The sequence below is a fragment of the Mastigoproctus giganteus genome, chromosome 9, assembly GCF_048544385.1.
Source record: "Mastigoproctus giganteus isolate SK-2022 chromosome 9, ASM4854438v1, whole genome shotgun sequence".
NCBI classification, from domain to species: Eukaryota; Metazoa; Arthropoda; class Arachnida; order Uropygi; family Thelyphonidae; genus Mastigoproctus; species Mastigoproctus giganteus.
Genome location: NC_143583.1, coordinates 4,249,293 through 4,268,300, shown reverse-complemented (window position 1 = coordinate 4,268,300; position 19,008 = coordinate 4,249,293). Strand labels below are relative to the sequence as shown.

The window sequence follows — 19,008 nt, the reverse complement described above, 5'->3', positions numbered from 1 at the left end:
AATCAAAAATATTTAACTGATTTTGATTTCTATTTATATATTATTAAACCTGCCAACTTTTGAGTTGGCAGGTTTAATCAGAAAATATGTCAGAAAGTTTCTATGGCTTTTCTGTTTTTCAGCAAGTTTACATTTTTTCATGATATCAATGAGTTAAGGGATTCAAGATGAATAAGACAAAGTTATAGAAACTATGAAATTTATAATGCAGTGTAAACAGGCAGTCACTCTGTATAAGTCCACATCTGGAATATTTTTTTTTTCATGTCTGAAGACTGCACCTAAAAAAAACACTAGAGAATTTTTAATCCCCCCTTTTGCCAACTTTGGAGGTGGATTTATATAGAATGCTCAAAAAAGGGTGAGAAGTGTAAATCTCAATGTCCATATTAGGAGGAGGAGGAGCAGACAACAAAGCTTGGCAACTAGACATTTTGAAAAAGGGAATATACTATCACTAGCAAAAAAGAGAACCAGGCAGGGCATAAATATAAAACTAAGCAGTAAACAAAGCTAGATCTTATGAAATTTTCATTTTGGGCAGTATACTGTAGGTGACTGGAATAAATTACTTGTTCAGGTGGTCGAAGCAGAATTATTGGATGGTTACTTTTTTTTTGGCAGTGTGGGGAGTATGTGTTTTTTTTTGTCAGTTATAGAAAAGTCCTTGCAACATTTATAATGTAATATACACTATAAATACAAACAACCATCATAGAGTGCATGATGACAGCCTTGTCAACCAATTGAGTAAACAAGGCTTGTGGGGAGAATTTTTCTCATCATGGTCTCTGCTTGTCAATGGGAGCAACTGTTTTTACAGGATAGGATATGCTTAAATAGAATGGATGTCAGATTATCTCTGATGCTACTGAGGCAGTGATATGTGGGTTGGAAAACTGTTAGCTTGGGGGATACACAGATTAACAGAAGCTGCAAGCAGAGGGGAACTGATTCTTTTTCAACTGCTTCTACTGGGGCATGTAGCAACCAGAAAAGCAAGGTGTTAGGGATTACAAGGCATGCTGAGGGTCCTTCATGGCACAAGCACATACAGGGGGATATCAAAAAGTTTCTCTCCTGACCATGTTCTACACGTTCCAGGAGGTTGAGATTTAGAACATATATTACTCCTCTATGTAGTCATCACCCAGTGATATATTTCTCCCATCCTCTGACATTCCTTATGCCCTTTATCGAGGTCTCACACTGTTCTTGAAACATGTTTCTGTTGCAGAAATTACCTGGAAAGAGGAAAGTCAGAAGAATAAGGAAGGGGTGGCAAGGTATGAATTTTTAACTTCTGCACAAGACAGTAGTTCAGACAGCAGCATGGGCTAGGGCATTGTTGTGAAGCAACAGCACCTTTACTAAAAATCCTGTATCACTTTTCCTTAATTGCTGCAGTAATGTGCATTGAGGGTAACACCCTTCTCTGGGTAATCTGTGAAAATAATTGAACTTTACTCAACAAGTACAGGTCAATGTTGAAAAAAAGTTGCGAGTTAGGGTTGAATGTGAAAGTGTCTGCAATTCTGTCCGGACACGATAAAAGGAAGTATATGATTAGTTGTTGATCAATTCAGCCCCGGAGAGATTGTGCAAGGCTCAAGGGGCAGAATTTTTTTCCGCCTGTTCTGTGCTTGTTGACAGGAGAGACTGCTTCTACAGGGATGGGATGCACTTAATAGAAAGGGTGCAAGAATATTTGCTGATGCTATCGAGGCAGTGTTAGGTGGGTCGGAAAACTGCTAGCTTGGGGGGGGGATACACAGATTAAAAAGGTTAACAGTGGCTGCAGGCAGAGGCAAAAGTGATTCTTGCACTGCTTCTATTAGAATGTCAGCAGCATGGAAAGCAAGGCAATGGAGATTTCCAGGACTGTTGGTAGTCATAGTGGAACAAATAAATACATGGACTAACTAAGAGTAGAAACAGGTGCATGTATACTTGCACATGTACACCAATGCTAGGAGTGTAGTTAATAAATTTGATGAGCTTGAAGTGCTAGCCAAGACATCAAAGGCAGGTTAGTGGAGTTCCCCAGGGTTCGGTGCTGGGCCCATTGTTGTTTTGTGTATTCATCGATGATATTGATGAAGGTATATCAGGATTAATGTTCAAGTTTGCAGATGATACAAAGGTTGGCAGGGTGTTAACGGCAGTAAAGACAGTATGTTACTCCAACTGGAAATTGGGCAAATTGGGCTTTGCATTTGTCAATGTTAAACTGAAGTTTAACATTGACAAATGCAAAGTACTGCATATGGGTAGCAATAACCCAAGAGAAACAACTGTGTGGTACTACACTCAGAGAAGTGGAAAGTATAAAGGCCTGGGGGTAATTGTGCAGTCAAATATGAAGTTCACTGAGCAGTGCAGAGGGGCTGTCAGGGCAGGTCATGGAGTCTTGTCAATGATATATAGGAATTTTGCTAACAGAGGCAGGGAGGTGATTATCCCATTATACAAGGCAATGGTCAGGCCACACCTAGAGTACTGTATACAGGTCTGGAGGCCTTATTTTAGGAAGGATGTAGAGTTGCTTGAACGAGTACAAAGAAGGGCAACAAGATTTGTGAGGGGAATAAAGGGGTGCTCTTACCAAGAAAGGCTTCTTAAGTTCTGCAAATTGCAGCATGTGGAGAGTAGGCACCTGCGAGGTGATCTGATTGAGATGTACAAGGCCTTCAATGGGTTGAGCAAGCTGAATGCTGATGGGATTCTTCCTCTTGCTCAGATTAAGAACCTGAGGGGCACAGATTCAAATTGAGGAAAGACAGTTGTAGAATAGATGTGTGGAAATTCACCTTTAGCCAGCTGGTAGTTGATAGCTTAAATAAATTTAAGGCTGAGCTGGACAGGCATTTGGAACAAATGGAAGGGTTTTTTTTTTTTTTTTTTGGCTGATGACGCATAAGCTTGCTTTCTTCCATTGTATGCCTCTACTAATGCTAATTTAATTGAGATGTTTGCACTCTGGCCTTTTTGGAAGTTGACGATGATGGATGTTGCCATTGTTTTGAAAACTTTTAGTTTCTGGGTCAAAGTGATGTATCCGTGATTCATCCATAGTCACCAATCAGGGAAAAAACAGGTCAATTTCACTGTCGTGCTGAGACATTATTTATATTCAAATCATTGCGAATTATGCTCTCCACTGATTCATAGCTTATTCCAGTCTCAGCAACTATCTGATTAACTGTTATCTGGCAGTCACTAAGGATTGGCTATTTAAATTTTCTCCATGAATACAGCAATCTGAGATGTGTATGCACCACATCCACAGAATACACAGAAGGTTGGGGTAAAACTTTCTGATACCCCTTCATATATGGACTACGTTAGGCCTACTAAGAGTAAAAACAAGTGCATGTATACTTGTGTTTACACTAATACTAGATGTGTAGTAAACAAATTTGAAGGAATTGAATTACTGATAGAGTGGACACTGTAAGGATACTGGAAGCATGGTTGTTGTTGTTGTTATGGGGGTTTGATGGCACATAAGCTACTTTGGCTATAATGTGCCTATTCAATTATACTAAAAGGAAATAAGAAATTTTTGTAAAATCAGAAATGATTAAAAAGTCCTGTTTGCTTGAGGTAGTTGAAAAATTTGGAAAAAGTTATTGGTTTATCAAGATTTATCAGTGATAGCAGGGTTGAAGTTCTGTCTTGTTTATAGTGGGGGAAGTCAAATGAGAATGTGTTTAACAGTCAGATTTAGAGAACAATGTGGACACTGTGGTGGATCATCTCCTGTGAGTAAATAAAGGTGGGTCAGATGAGTATGACCTATTCTTGCTTTTGAAGGGACTACTTCGTCTTGATTTACGGACACTGGAGTACCAAATTTTCAGATCCTGTTTAAACTGCAAGAATTTATTATTAGTTTGAGAGTGCCAGATTGCTATCCATTCTGAGAGGAATGCAGCATGAATGATTAGCACGTAGTCTGATGCTGGAACAGGGATATTGGTTAAATCTAATGTGGTTGCATTTTTTGCAGTTGTCGGCTAGTTAATTCCCCAAAATACTATAATGTGCTGGAATCCAACTGAAAGTGACTAATTGGTGGCGTTTTTCAATCTGCAGTAATAAGCTTCTAATTACATCAAGAACGGGGTGAAGTTTATCCGAGGAATTACATAATTCCGTATTTAATAGTTAAATTTATTCATATTTAAATTACATATTTGAAGGGAGCTCGGGTTGCGGAAGAGAACATTCGGTGGATTTTTTGCTGCTGTAAAGAGAAGTATTTTAAAATTTTTACCGTATTCTTCGTTAATTAACATAGTACATTGTGTTTTACAAAGATATTAAATAGGTTTTGTAGCATTCGTTAGCTTCTTATTTTGAATTTAACCAGCGATTTTTGGAAGTTACAACTCCCGGTGTTGGTGCCAATATTGTTGAACCAGCCGCCATATTGTAGTCGAAAAGAAATAGCTTAACGTATATATATCTCAAACTAATAGTGTAAAACTAGATAGCGTAATACAAAGCACTGTATTAGGAATCTACTTGCTTATTATAGTACAGTGGATTCCGGTTATTTGGGCCACTGGTTAATTGGGGCAGCCGTTTATTTGGGGCAAATCTTAAAAAACAGAAACCAATCGAGAAAATAGCCAGGGTTTACTTCGCTTAATTGGACAGCATGCTGTTTAATCGGGGCAGGAGACCGCAGCACTGGAAATTACCCTACGATTGTCTCCGATGGTACCACGTGGTTTGGTCGAAATTCTGGAGGTCATAACCATAAAACAATAAAAACAATTAGCAGTCACCTGTTTATTGGGCTTTTCTGTTAGTGAAATCTATCATAAACAGACAGTAAACTCGATCTTACTGAATTTGCGATAATACAGACAGCTGGAATTCTGTGGGTTATTATGGTGAAATGTGTTTACTCTTCCATGAAATCTTCAATCATATAAAAAAATTAATTTTCAGATCTTCTCTTCATTCCTATTTTTAAATCTTTGTAACTCGTTACTCGGTTCTCACATGTGCGTATTGTGTTACTTGCAATTTGTATGTGCCGTGATCTTCGTTATTGATTGCTTATATTTTTACTGTTTTAAATTTTAACCCCCCCCATCCACAAATGTCAACTAGTTCATATGTACATATTACGATACGTATTAATTATTCCTATTATCATGTATATTCTTCCAATTTTCACATATCATTTAATTTTTTAATTGGTAAGGTAATAAAGGGTAAATTTCTGCTTAATATATCTTTGCTTTTATAGCCTGTGGATAATATGCCTCCCATTTTCCCTAATTAGAAATGCTGTTTAATAGAATTAAAATTCAATTCACAAACGTGATCACAATGACTGGCACTTACTGCACATCATATATTGAACGGTACTTTACTATGTTGAGTTCGTCACAACGTGATTTGATTGTACAGTGAACCAAATGTAAAAAGGGTGGGGGGGGGGGTACATTGTATTTTTAACTATTTACGTGAAACTTCGAATAATTGGGGCAGCCGCTTAAGTGGCCAAAATGCACTAGTCCCGATGTGTCCCAAATAACCAGAATGGACTATATTATCAATTAATCAAAAATATTAATCTTATTAAAATTCATTGTTAATTAAATTGTATTTAAATGGAAATCATGACCTAGACTAGAGCTGCGAAGCAAAGATCACAGACTAGCGAGAGTATTGTAACTCGGGGGAGAAACGAAGGGGTGTTTCTTCAACGCATCACAGTCTCAAAAAATGTGCAAAATGTGAAATGTTCGCAGACCTTTTTAAAACAGGACATGATCTAGCCAAGGAGGAGGCCGTTGTGTGTGTGTGTGTGTGTGTGTGTGCGCGCGCGCGTGCTAGGTGTCTAGACTGTCAAGAAATTAGGTGCCAACTCAGCATTCTGATGGGCGTCTATGAGAGCTTGAGGTGTACAATAAATGCCCTCGAAGAAATTAATGAGGGGGCCCCATCAAGCCCTCAGCTGCCCAGCTCAACGACAGAACTCACTCCTGGGCATCAGGTAACGCAGAGGCAATGTCCAAGGCAGAATGCACTGGTCCCAAAGGAACCAGTTATTGTTGGTGACTCTATTCAGGGAGACGGGGAATATACTATGAAAGAAGCATAGGTGGAACGGGACCAGAGTATATCTGCCAATTGCAAAAGTTGATGACGTTGTAGAGCAGATATCATCTTTTAAAGGCACAAAAAGTGATGTTGTTGTACACGTTGGAACAAATGACATTAAGAGTAAGAGATTGGCAGATTTACTCAACAAGTACAGGTCGAAAAAAAGTCACGAGTTAGGGTTGAATGTTAAAGTGTCTGCAATTCTGCCCAGACGCGATAGGAGGGAGTATATGATGAGAGTCTTGTCGATCAATTCAGCCAAGGACAGATTGTGCACGGCTCAAGGGGTAGAATTTTTTCTGCCTGGTCTGTGCTTGTTAACAGGAAAGACTGCTTCTACAGGGATGGGGGTACACTTAAATAGAGGGTGCAAAAATATTTGCTGATGCTATCGAAGCAGTGTTAGGTGGATAGGAAAACTGCTAGCTTGGAGGGGGGGGGATACACAGACTAAAAGGTTAACAGTGGCTGGCTGCAGACAGAGCCAAAAGTGATTCTTGTACTGCCTCTATTAGAATGAGCAGCAGCAGCCTGGAAAGCAAGGTAATTGAGATTTCAATTACCTTGGGAGTCATAGTGGAATAAGTAAATACATGGGCTGTGTTAGGGTAACTAAGAGTAGGAATAGGTGCATGTATACCAATGCTAGGAGTATAGTTAATAAATTTGATGAGCCTGAAGTGCTAGTCAAGACATCAAAGGCAGATATTGTTGGGATATCAAAGATGTGGTGTCACAGGTATAAACAGTAGAGGATTGGAATTTGGGGAGTACAATGTGTACAGGAAGGGAGGATGGGTTATGCTGTTAGTTAAGAAACACACAAAATCTAAGGGAGTGCATCCAACTGATGTTGGTGGACAATGCAGTGTTGAGTCTGTTTGGTGTGAAATAAGCACTGCGAAAGGAAAAATGAGTAGGTGTGTGCTATAGGCCTAATGACTCTGATGAGTATAATGAGCAATTGTGTGTGCGCGATGCAAGGAGTGTATCGATATCAGACAACAACTCGGCGTTCTTGTGGGCCTATATGAGAGCTTGAAGGACAGGGTGGATGCCCTCGAAGAAACTAAATTGAGGGGCCCATCAAGCTCTCAGCTGCCTACATCAACGCCAGAGCTTGCACTTGGGCATCGCGTGACACAGAGACAACCCCCAAGGCAGAATGCGCTGGTCCCGAAGGAACTAGTAGTTGTTGGTGACTCTATTGTCAGGGAAACGGGGAACATGCTTTGTAAAAAAGATAGGTGGAACAGGACCAGGGTATGTCTGCCAGGGGCAAAGGTTGATGACATTGTAGAGCGAATATCATCTTTTAAGGGCACAAAAGGTGATATAGTTGTACACGTTGGCACTAATAATATTAAGAGTAGAAGACCGGCAGAATTACTTAACAAGTACAGGTCACTGTTGAACAAAAGCCGAGGATTAGGGTTGAATTTGAAAGTGTTTGCAATTCTGCCCAGACACGATAGGAGGGAGTATATGATGAGAGCCTTGTCGATCAATTCGGCCCTGGAAAGATTGTGCAAGGCTCAAGGGGTAGACTTTTTTTCAGCCTGGACTGTACTTGCTAACAGGAGAGATTGCTTCTACAGGGATGGGATACACTTAAATAGAAAGGGTGAAAGAATATTTGCTGATGCTATCGAGGCAGTGTTAGGTGGGTCGGAAAACTGCTAGCTTGGGGGGGAGACATTTTTTTTTTTTTTTTTTTTTGATTTGGTAGTTGTTGGCGCATCGGCTTCTGTGGCCATATTGCACCTCCCAAGGTTTTTGCAGTACTTTGATCCAAGCCCGAGGCGGGAATCGAACCCGCGACCTTTGGGTTGCCGGGCAGGTACTTTACCCACTCGGCTAGGGGGGGAGACATAGACCAATAGATTGACAGTAGCCACTGGCAGAGGTGAAACAGATTCTTGCACTGCTTCTATTAGAATGAGCAGAAGCCTGAAAAACAAGATGCATGGTATTTCAGAGACTGCTGGGAGCCATTGCGGTACAAATAAACACATGGGTTGTGTTAGGGTAGCTAAGAATAGAAACAGGTGCAGGTATACTTGCGTGTACACGCAAGTATTTATTTACTAGGAGTTTAGTAAATAAATTTGATGAATTTGAGGTATTGCTCAAAACATCAAAGGCAGATATTGTTGGGATATCAGAGACGTGGTGTCACACAGATATAAGGGATGCAGAACTGCAATTTGGGGAGTACAACGTCTACAGAAAGGATAGACAGGAGAGGAAGGGGGGAGGGGTTATGCTATTAGTTAAGAAACACATAAAAACCAAGGAAGTGAAGCCAGTCGACATCGCTGGACTGTGCAGTGTTGAGTCAGTTTGGTGTGACATAAGCATTGGGTGATCAAAATTGAGAGTAGGAGTGTGCTATAGGCCTAATGACTCTGATGAGTATAATAAGGAACTATACAGGGAAATAGAGTGGGCTAGTAAGTCAGAGAGTCTTATAATGGGAGATTTTAATTTCCCAGATATTGACTGGAATTTGGGGGCTGGTTACTCACACACTAGCAGGGCTTTTGTGGATTTATTGGATGATTGTTTTCTACATCAGCATGTTCGGGAGGCAACTAGAGGGAGTAATACTCTTGATTTGATTATCAGCAGTGATTCTTCATGCATTAAGAATCTGCAGATAAATGAACCACTAGGTGGCAGTGATCACAGTGTGCTGAAGTGGGATTTACTCAAAGAGGTAACTACCATTAGGGGTAAAGGGAAGGGTTATTGCTTCCGTAAAGGCGACTACGATGGACTGAGACAGTATTTAAATTCTATACAGTGGGACCAACTGATGATGTTACAAACAGCAAATTCAAAATGGGAAGCATTCAAAGAACGTATCTTGGAAGCAACTAGGCTTTACATACCAACTAAGAAATATTGTTCAAGGTTTAGGCCAAAATGGATGTCAGATGAACTAATGAGGCATATGGCAGAGAAGAAAAATGCATGGGATACTTACAAATTAACACATGACACAGAAGCCTATGATAGATACAAGTTGATATGCAACCAAGTTACAAAGGAGGTTAGGCAGGCGAAGGCAGATTACGAGAAATCCTTGGCAAGGGATGCAAAGAAAAATAGCAAAGAGTTCTTTACTTATGTAAACTCTAGAAGGAAGGGGATGAATCAGATTGGTCCACTTGATATTGATGGGTCAACTGTTGATGATCCTGCTCAGGTAGCTAACAAACTAAATGAACATTTTGCATCGACATTCACACATGAGGAGTTATTCAGCAAGGGGAATGCCAGAGGTGTATTCAACTCTAGCAGTAAGCTACAGAATCTTGAAATAACTGGGAGTAAAGTGGAGGAGAAACTGTTGAAGATAAACACAAGAACGGCACCCGGGGTGGATGAGATCTATCCAGTTATATTAAAGGAGGCAGCAAAGGAAGTAAGCAAACCCTTAGCCATAATTATGAGAGCTTCCTTGGACTCAGGGGAGGTACCCACAGACTGGAGATGTGCAAATGTCACCCCAATTCACAAAGGAGGATCAAAGGCTGACACAAGTAATTATAGACCTGTGAGTTTAACTTCTGTTCCCGGAAAATTAATGGAGGCACTAGTTAAAGAAGCACTGCAGGATCATTTAGACAAGACTTCAGCTATAGCTCGGACACAGCATGGTTTTGTTAAGGGGAAGTCTTGCCTGACCAATTTGATTGGATACTATGATGCAGTCACAAAGGAATTGGATGCAGGGAATAACTTTGATATTATATACTTGGATCTTAGAAAGGCTTTTGATACTGTTGCACATGGAAGACTGCTACACAAATTGGAGCAGTGTGACATTGGAGGCAAATTGCTGCTATGGATAAAGGGGTGGTTGAGTGGGAGAAGACAGAGAGTGGTAATCAATGGACACTGCTCATCGTGGACTAATGTTATTAGTGGAGTCCCTCAGGGCTCAGTGTTGGGTCCATTATTGTTTTCTGTATTTATAAATGATATTGACGATGGTATATCAAGCTTAATGTCCAAGTTTGCAGATGATACAAAGGTTGGCAGGGTTGTCAAGGACACTACTGACACTACACTGCTGCAACAGGATCTGGAAAGGTTGAGCAGATGGGCTGAGAGGTGGCAAATGAAGTTTAACATTGGCAAATGTAAAGTACTACACATGGGAAACAGCAACCCCAGAGCAACGTATCAACTCTGTGGTACTACACTGACAGTGGTAGAGAATGAAAGGGACTTGGGGGTGATTGTGCAGGCAGATATGAAGTTCTCTGAGCAGTGCAGACGGGCTGCAAGAGTAGCTCATGGAGTATTGTCAATGATATACAGGAATTTTTCCAGCGGGGATAAGGAGGTGATTATTCCATTGTACAAGGCAATGGTCAGGCCACACCTAGAGTACTGTATACAGGTCTGGAGGCCTCATTTCAAGAAGGATGTAGAGCTGCTGGAACGAGTACAGAGAAGGGCAACAAGATTAGTGAATGGAACAAAGGGGTGCTCTTACGAAGAAAGGCTTAAGTTTTGCAAATTACAGTGTCTGGAGACTAGGCACCAGCGAGGTGGTCTGATAGAGGTGTATAAAGCCTTGAATGGTTTAAGCATGCTAAATGCTGATGGGATTCTTCCTCTAGCTCAGAAAAATCACCTGAGAGGGCATAAATTCAAATTGAGGAAAGACAGATGTAGGATAGACGTGCGGAAATTTGCCTTTAGCCAGCGGGTGGTTGGTTGGTGGAACAGACTGCCATCCCTTGTGGTGGAGGTTGATAGCCTAAATAAGTTTAAGGCTCAGCTGGACAGGTATTTTGAACGAACAGAGGGGTGAAGTGGAAGTGGGGTTTTTTTTTTTTTTTTTTTGGCTGATGCTACATAAGCTTGCTTTTTTTTTTTTTTTTGATTTGGTAGTTGTTGGCGCATCGGCTTCTGTGGCCATATTGCACCTCCCAAGGTTTTTGCAGTACTTTGATCCAAGCCCGAGGCGGGAATCGAACCCGCGACCTTTGGGTTGCCGGGCAGGTACTTTACCCACTCGGCTAGCCCGGTCGGCTATAAGCTTGCTTTCTTGCATCAAATGCCTCTACTAATGCTAATGCTAATTGTGCAGCGAAAGAGTGAGCCAGTAAATCAGAGTGTCTTATAATGAGGGGATTTTAACTTTCCAGATATTGACTGGAACTTGTGGGTTGGTCACTCAAACACTAGCAAGACTTTTGGGGATTTATTTGATGACTGTTTTCTACAGCAACATGTTCAAGAGGCAACCAGAGGGAGTAATACTCTTGATCTGATTATCAGCAGTTATTATTCATGCATTAAGAATTTGCAGATAAAGGAACCACTGGGTGACAGCAATTACAATGTACTGATGTGGGAATTATTTAAAGATGTAACTACCATTAAGTCTAAAGGGAAGGTGTTTTGCTTTCATAAAGGTGATTATACAGGTCTCAGACAGTTTTTAATTTCTGTACAGCGGGATCATCTGATGATATTACCAACATTGAATTCTAAATGGGAAGCCTTCAGGGACTTAATTTTGGAGGCTAGTAGGCTTTTCTTTCCAACTAAGAAATACTGTTCAAGGTTTAGGCCTAAATGGATGTCAGATGAATTAATGAGGCTCGTGGCAGAGAAGATGAAGTTATGGGATGCATGTAAAGTATCAGTTGATACAGAAGCCTATGGCAGGTATAAACTAGTCGGTAATTAAGTCAGAAAGGAGGTTAGGCAGGCGAAGGCAGATTACGAGAAATATGAAAAAGGATGCAAAGAAAAACAGCAAAGAATCCTTTACTTATGTAAATTCCAGAAGGAAAGATATGAATAAGATTGGACCACTTAATATAGATGGGTTGACAATTGATGATCATGCTCAGGTAGCTGATAAACTGAATGAGTATTCTGCATCTACATTCACACATGAGTCATTCAATGAGAGTAGGCCCAGACGTTTATCAAACATTAACAGAGCGCTAAGTGATTTTGTAATAACTGAGAGCAAAGTGGAGGAGAAATTGTTGAAGTTGAACATAAGGAAGGCATCTGGGGTGAATGGGATCTATTTAGCTATATTAAAGGAGGCAGCAAAGGAAGTAAGCAAACCCTTAGCCATAATTATGACAGCTTCCTTGGACTCAGGGGAGGTCCCCATGAACTGGAGGTGTGCAAATGTATCATCAATTCACAAAGGGGGTTCACAAAATGTGACACAAATAACTACAGACCTGTTAGTTAACTTGTGTTCGGTAGAAAATAATAGAATCACTGGTTAAAGAAACATTGCAGATCATCTAGAGAAGAGTGTAGTAATAGTTGACACAGCATGGGTTTGGTAAAGGGAGGTTTTGTCTGATCAGTTTAATTGGATACTATGATGCTGTCACAAAGGAAATGAATGCCTAAAATAATTTTGATATCATATACTTTGATTTCGGGATACTGTTCCACATGGAAGACTGCTGTATAAATTGGAGAGGTATGGCATTAAGGGTAAGTTGCTACAATGGATAAAGTGATGATTGAGTGGGAGACGAGAGAGTGGCAATCAGTGGACACTGTTCTTTGTGGACAAATGCTATTAGTAGAGTTCCCCAGGGTACAGTGTTGGGCCCATTGTTGTTTTGTATATTCATCAATGATATTGATGAAGGTATATCAGGTTTAATGTTCAAGTTTTCAGATGATACAAAGGTTGGCAGAGTTGTTAATGATAGTAAAGACAATATGCTACTCCAACTGGAACTAGATAAGTTGGGAAAAAGGGCCGAGAAGTTTAACATTGACAAATGCAAAGTACGGCATATGGGTAGAAGTATCCACAGAGGAACGTACCAACTGTGTGTTACTACACTTAAGGTGGTAGAAAATGAAAAACACCTGGGAGTAATTGTGCAGCGAGATGTGAAGTTTTCTGAGCAATGCAGACAGGCTGCCAGGGCAGATCATGGGGTTTTGTCAATGATATACAGGAACTTTTATAGCAGGGAAAAGGAGGCGATTGTCCCTCTATATAAAGCAATGGTCAGGCCATGCCTTGAGTACACACAGCATACAGGTCTGGAGGCCTCATTTTAGGGAGGATGTAGACTTGCTTGAGTGTGTACAGAGAAGGACAACAAGATTGGTGATGGGAATGAAGAAATCCTCTTACCAAGAGAGGCTTAAGTTCTGCAAACTGCAGCGGCTGGAGACTAATCACCTGTGAGAAGATCTGATTGAGGTGTACAAGGACTTGAATGAGTTGAGCATGATGAATTCTGATGGGATTCTTCCACTTGTTCAGATTATAAACCTAAGCGGGTATGAATTCAAATTGAGGAAAGACAGATGTAGAATAGACGTTCGTAAATTTGTCTTCAGCCAGCGGGTGGTTAATTGCTGGAACAAACTTCCATTTGTTGTTGTTGTGGAAGTTGATAGATTAAATAAATTTAAGGAGGAACTGGACAAACATTTAGAGGGAAATGGTTGTGTGAATTTTTTTTTTTTTTTTTTTTGGCTGATGCTGCATAAGCTCATACGCTTGCTTTCTTGCATTACATGCCACTATTACTACTACTACGCAAGTATACATGTACCTGTTCCTATTCTTAGTTTCCCTAACACAACCCATGTGTTTACTTGTACCGTAATGATTCCCAGCTGTCTCTGAAATACTCTGCATCTTGTTTTCCAGTCTGCTGCTCATTCCAATAGAAGCAGTGCAATAATCACTATCACCTCTGCCAGCAGCTACTGTTAATCTATTAGTCCTTGTATCCCTCCCAAGCTAGCAGTTTTCCAACCCACTTAACACTGCCTCGATAGCATCAGCAAATATTCTTGCACACTTTCTATTTAAGTGTATTTCCTCCCTGTAGAAGCAGTCTCTCCTGTTAACAAGTACCGACCAGGCTGAAAAAAATTCTACTCCTTGAACCTTGCAAAATCTTTCCACGGGCAAATTGATCGACAAGGCTCTCATCATATATTCCCTCCTATCGTGTCTGGGCAGAATTGCAGACACTTACAAATTTAACACTAATTCATGGCTTTTTTTCAACAGTGACCTGTTAAGTAATTCTGCCGGTCTCCTACTCTTAATATCATAGTGCCAACATGTACAACATCACCTTTTGTGCCCTTAAAAGATGAATCTGCTCTACCGCATCATCAACCTTTGCCCCTGATACACTTATCCTTTTTACACACCATGTTTCCTGTTTCCCTGACAATAGTCACCGACAACTACTAGTTCCTGTGGGACCAACGCATTCTGCCTTGGTGGTTGCCGCTGTGTTGCGTGATGATCAAGTGCAAGATCTGGCATTGATGCGGGCAGCTGAGAGCTTGATCGGCCCCTCAATTTACAATTTTTGAGGGCATCCATCCTGTCCTTCAAGCTCTCATATAGGCTCATAACAATGCCGAGTTGTCGCCTGGAACCAAGTTTTGAATTTCTTGTAAATAAATGCTCAACGTATCCATCCAGTGATGGAACAGCTTAAGCTTAAAGCAGAGGAAGAAAGTATTGACATCTTCTTCAAAAAGGCCTCTGAGGTTGGGAGAGTAATACATATCCAAATTTTAAAACAAATACACCAACCGTTTAACTATACTGGTTTAATGCTGAAAACTATAAAATGTACCAAACGATACTACACTGTAAAATAATATATGCAAAAAACTGATTTACAAAATAAAATATAGGATAAAAATTTTAAAATATAATAAAAATTTAAAATACAATACAATTAAAAGCGATAAAACATTGACTGAAGCTTTCGGGGGCTTCCGCCTCCTTTCTCAACAACAATGATGTTTAAGCAACCCATCCTTAAGTAACAGGCTCACAGCACACGTGGCTGACCAGGTGCATGCTCAATGTTTCTTCCATGTGATCCAGAACCGGCTCGGGAGCATGGAAATAAATATAAAACGCTTGTCTTTTGCCAGGAGGTCTTTTAGTCGACGGCGACTAAAAGACCGTCTGGGGGGGGGGAGCACATGCGAGCTACAGACCGCAGAGTTCAATAAGTCCGCCATTGCTGAGCATTATTGGGAGAAACATCATCAGGTCTCCCCTGTGAATGCTGTCATGCTTGACCGGGCGCATAAGCTCTGGGACCGTAAGTGGCTGGAGAGTTTGTGGATAGGCTCGTCTGAGAACAATAGTATGAATAGGTTCAGGGGTGTTCGATTTCGCCACCTGCTGGAAGCCGTGGTCCTGGCAAAAGACGAGTGTTTTATATTTCCACGCTCCCGAGCCGCTTACATTTCTGGATCACATGGAAGAAACATTGAGCATGCGCCTGGTCAGCCACGTGTGCTGTGAGCCTGTTATTAAGGATGGGTTGCTTAAACATCATTGTTGTTGAGAAAGGAGGCGGAAGACCCCGAAAGTTTCAGTCAATGTTTTATCGCTTTTTAATTGTATTGTATTTTAAATATTTTATTATATTTTAAAATTTTTATCCTATATTTTATTTTGTAAATCAGATTTTTGCATATATTATTTTACAGTGTAGTATCGTTTGGTACATTTTATAGTTTTCAGCATTAAACCAGTATAGTTAAACTGGTTGGTGTATTTGTTTTAAAATTTGGATATGTATTGACATCTTGCATCTCCAAGAGCCCTTCTGCATATGGGCAAGGTTCAAGGATATCCCTTGAAATAATTTTGATATCATATATTTGGATTTCAGGAAAGCTTTTGACACTGTTGCGCATGGAAGACTATTGTACTAATTGGAGCAGAATGGTATTAAGGGTAAGTTGCTACAATGGATAAAAGGATGGTTAAGTGTGAGAAGACAGAGGGTGGTAATCAATGGGTGCTGCTCTTCTTGGACTAATGTTATTAGTGGAGTCCCACAGGGTTCGGTGTTAGGTCCACTGTTGTTTTGTATATTTATCAATGATATTGATGAAGGTATATCAGGCTTAATGTCGAAGTTTGCAGATGATACAAAGGTTGGCAGGGTTGTTAATGACAGTAATGGCAGTGTGCTACTGCAACAGGATCTGGATAATTTGGGCAGATGGGTTAAGAAGTGGCAACTGAAGTTTAACGTTGACACATGCAAAGTACTGCATATGGGTAGAAGTAACCCAAGTAACTGCAAGAATATTTGGTGATGCTATCGAGGCAGTGTTAGGTGGGTTGGAAAACTGCTAGCTTGGGGGGAGACAAAGACCAATAGCTTGACAGTAGCCACGGGCAGAGGTGAAAGATTCTTGCACTGCTTCTATTAGAATGAGCAGAAGTCTGAAAAACAAGATGCATATTTCAGAGACTGCTGGGAGCCATTGCAGTACAAGTAAACACATGGGTTGTGTTAGGGTAGCTAAGAATAGAAACAGGTGCAGGTATACTTGCGTGTACACCAATGCTAGGAGTTTAGTAAATAAATTTGATGAATTTGAGGTATTGCTCAAAACATCAAAGGCAGATATTGTTGGGATATCAGAGACGTGGTGTCACACAGATATAAGGGATGCAGAACTGGAATTTGGGGAGTACAACGTCTACAGAAAGGATAGACAGGATAGGAAGGGGGAGGGGTTATGCTATTAGTTAAGAAACACATAAAAACCAAGGAAGTGAAGCCAGTTGACATCGCTGGACAGTGCAGTGTTGAGTCAGTTTGGTGTGACATAAGCATTGGGAGATAAAAATTGAGAGTAGGAGTGTGCTATAGGCCTAATGACTCTGATGAGTATAATAAGAAACTGTACAGGGAAATAGAGTGGGCCAGTAAATCAGAGAGTCTTATAATGGGAGATTTTAATTTCCCAGATATTGACTGGAATTTGGGGGCTGGTCACTCACACACTAGCAAGGCTTTTGTGGATTTATTGGATGATTGTTTTCTACATCAGCATGTTCGGGAGGCAACTAGAGGGAGTAATACTCTTGATTTGATTATCAGCAGTGATTCTTCATGCATTAAGAATCTGCAGATAAATGAACCACTAGGTGGCAGTGATCACAGTGTGCTGAAGTGGGTTTGTTTGTTTGTTATTTGGTTTTTAGGAGCATTAGCAACTAAGGCCATATTGCTCCGGGAATATGCGGTAGTCATTCCCTGACCTTTCCGCATCCTCCGTATTTGGTGGTGACGGGCTCGAACCCCGGTCTAATCAAGAAGCTGAAGTGGGATTTACACAAAGAGGTAACTACCATTAGGGGTAAAGGGAAGGGTTATTGCTTCTGTAAAGGCGACTACGATGGACTGAGACAGTATTTAAATTCTATACAGTGGGACCAACTGATGATGTTACCAACAGCAAATTCAAAATGGGAAGCATTCAAAGAACTTGCAAGCTACTAGGCTTTACATACCAACTAAGAAATATTGTTCAAGTTTTAGGCCTAAGTGGATGTCAGATGAACTAATGAGACATATGGCAGAGAAGAAAAATGCATGGGATACAAACAAATTAACACGTGACACAGAAGCCTATGATAGATACAAGTTGATCTGTAACCAAGTTACAAAGGAGGTTAGGCAGGCGAAGGCAGATTATGAGAAATCTTTGGCAAGGGACGCAAAGAAAAACAGCAAAGAGTCCTTTACTTATGTAAACTCTAGAAGGAAGGGGATGAATCAGATTGGTCCACTTGATATTGATGGGTCAACTGTTGATGATCCTGCTCAGGTAGCTAACAAACTAGATGAATATTTTGCATCGACATTCACACATGAGGAGTTATTCAGCGAGGGGAATGCCAGAGGTGTATTCAACTCTAGCAGTAAGCTACAGAATCTTGAATTAACCGGGAGTAAAGTGGAGGAGAAACTGTCGAAGATAAACACAAGAAAGGCACCCGGGGTGGATGGGATCTATCCAGTTATATTAAAGGAGGCAGCAAAGGAAGTAAGCAAACCCTTAGCCATAATTATGAGAGCTTCCTTGGACTCAGGGGAGGTACCCATAGACAGGAAATGTGCAAATGTGACCCCAATTCACACAAGGCTGACACAAGTAATTATAGACCTGTGAGCTTAACTTCTGTTCCAGGAAAATTAATGGAGGCACTGGTTAAAGAAGCACTGCAGGATCATTTAGACAAGACTTCAGTTACAGCTCGGACACAGCATGGTTTTGTTAAGGGGAAGTCTTGCCTGACCAATTTGATTGGATACTATGATGCAATCACAAAAGAACTGGATGCAGGGAATAGCTTTGATATTATATACTTGGATCTTAGAAAGGCTTTTGATACTGTTGCACATGGAAGACTGCTACAAAAATTGGAGCAGTGTGACATTGGAGGCAAATTGCTGCTATGGATAAAGGGGTGGTTGAGGGCGAGAAGACAGAGAGTGGTAATCAATGGACACTGCTCATCGTGGACTAATGTTATTAGTGGAGTCTAGGGCTCAGTGTTGGGTCCATTATTGTTTTCTGTATTTATAAATTAGCATTAGCATTAGTAGAGGCATTTGATGCAAGAAAGCAAGCTTATGCAGCATCAGCCAAAAAAAAAACAAAAAAAAAACCACTTCCACTTCACCCCTCTGTTCGTTCAAAATACCTGTGGAGCTGAGCCTTAAACTTATTTAGGCTATCAACCTCCATCACAAGGGATGGAAGTCTGTTCCACCAACCAACCACCCGCTGGCTAAAGGCAAATTTCCGCACGTCTATCCTACATCTGTCTTTCCTCAATTTGAATTTATGCCCTCTCAGGTGATTTTTCTGAGCTAGAGGAAGAATCCCATCAGCATTGAGCATGCTTAAACCATTCAAGGCTTTATACACCTCTATCAGATCACCTCGCTGGTGCCTAGTCTCCAGACACTGTAATTTGCAAAACTTAAGCCTTTCTTCGTAAGAGCACCCCTTTGTTCCATTCACTAATCTTGTTACCCTTCTCTGTACTCG

The 19,008-nt window shown here is 40.7% G+C and overlaps 1 protein-coding gene across 2 annotated transcripts in view; it reads right to left on the bottom strand.

Moving 5' to 3' along the window:
• The window catches only part of deltaCOP (coatomer subunit delta), a 198,456-nt gene that overhangs the window by 49,788 nt on the left and 129,660 nt on the right, over positions 1 to 19,008 (bottom strand). The window lies entirely within an intron of this gene.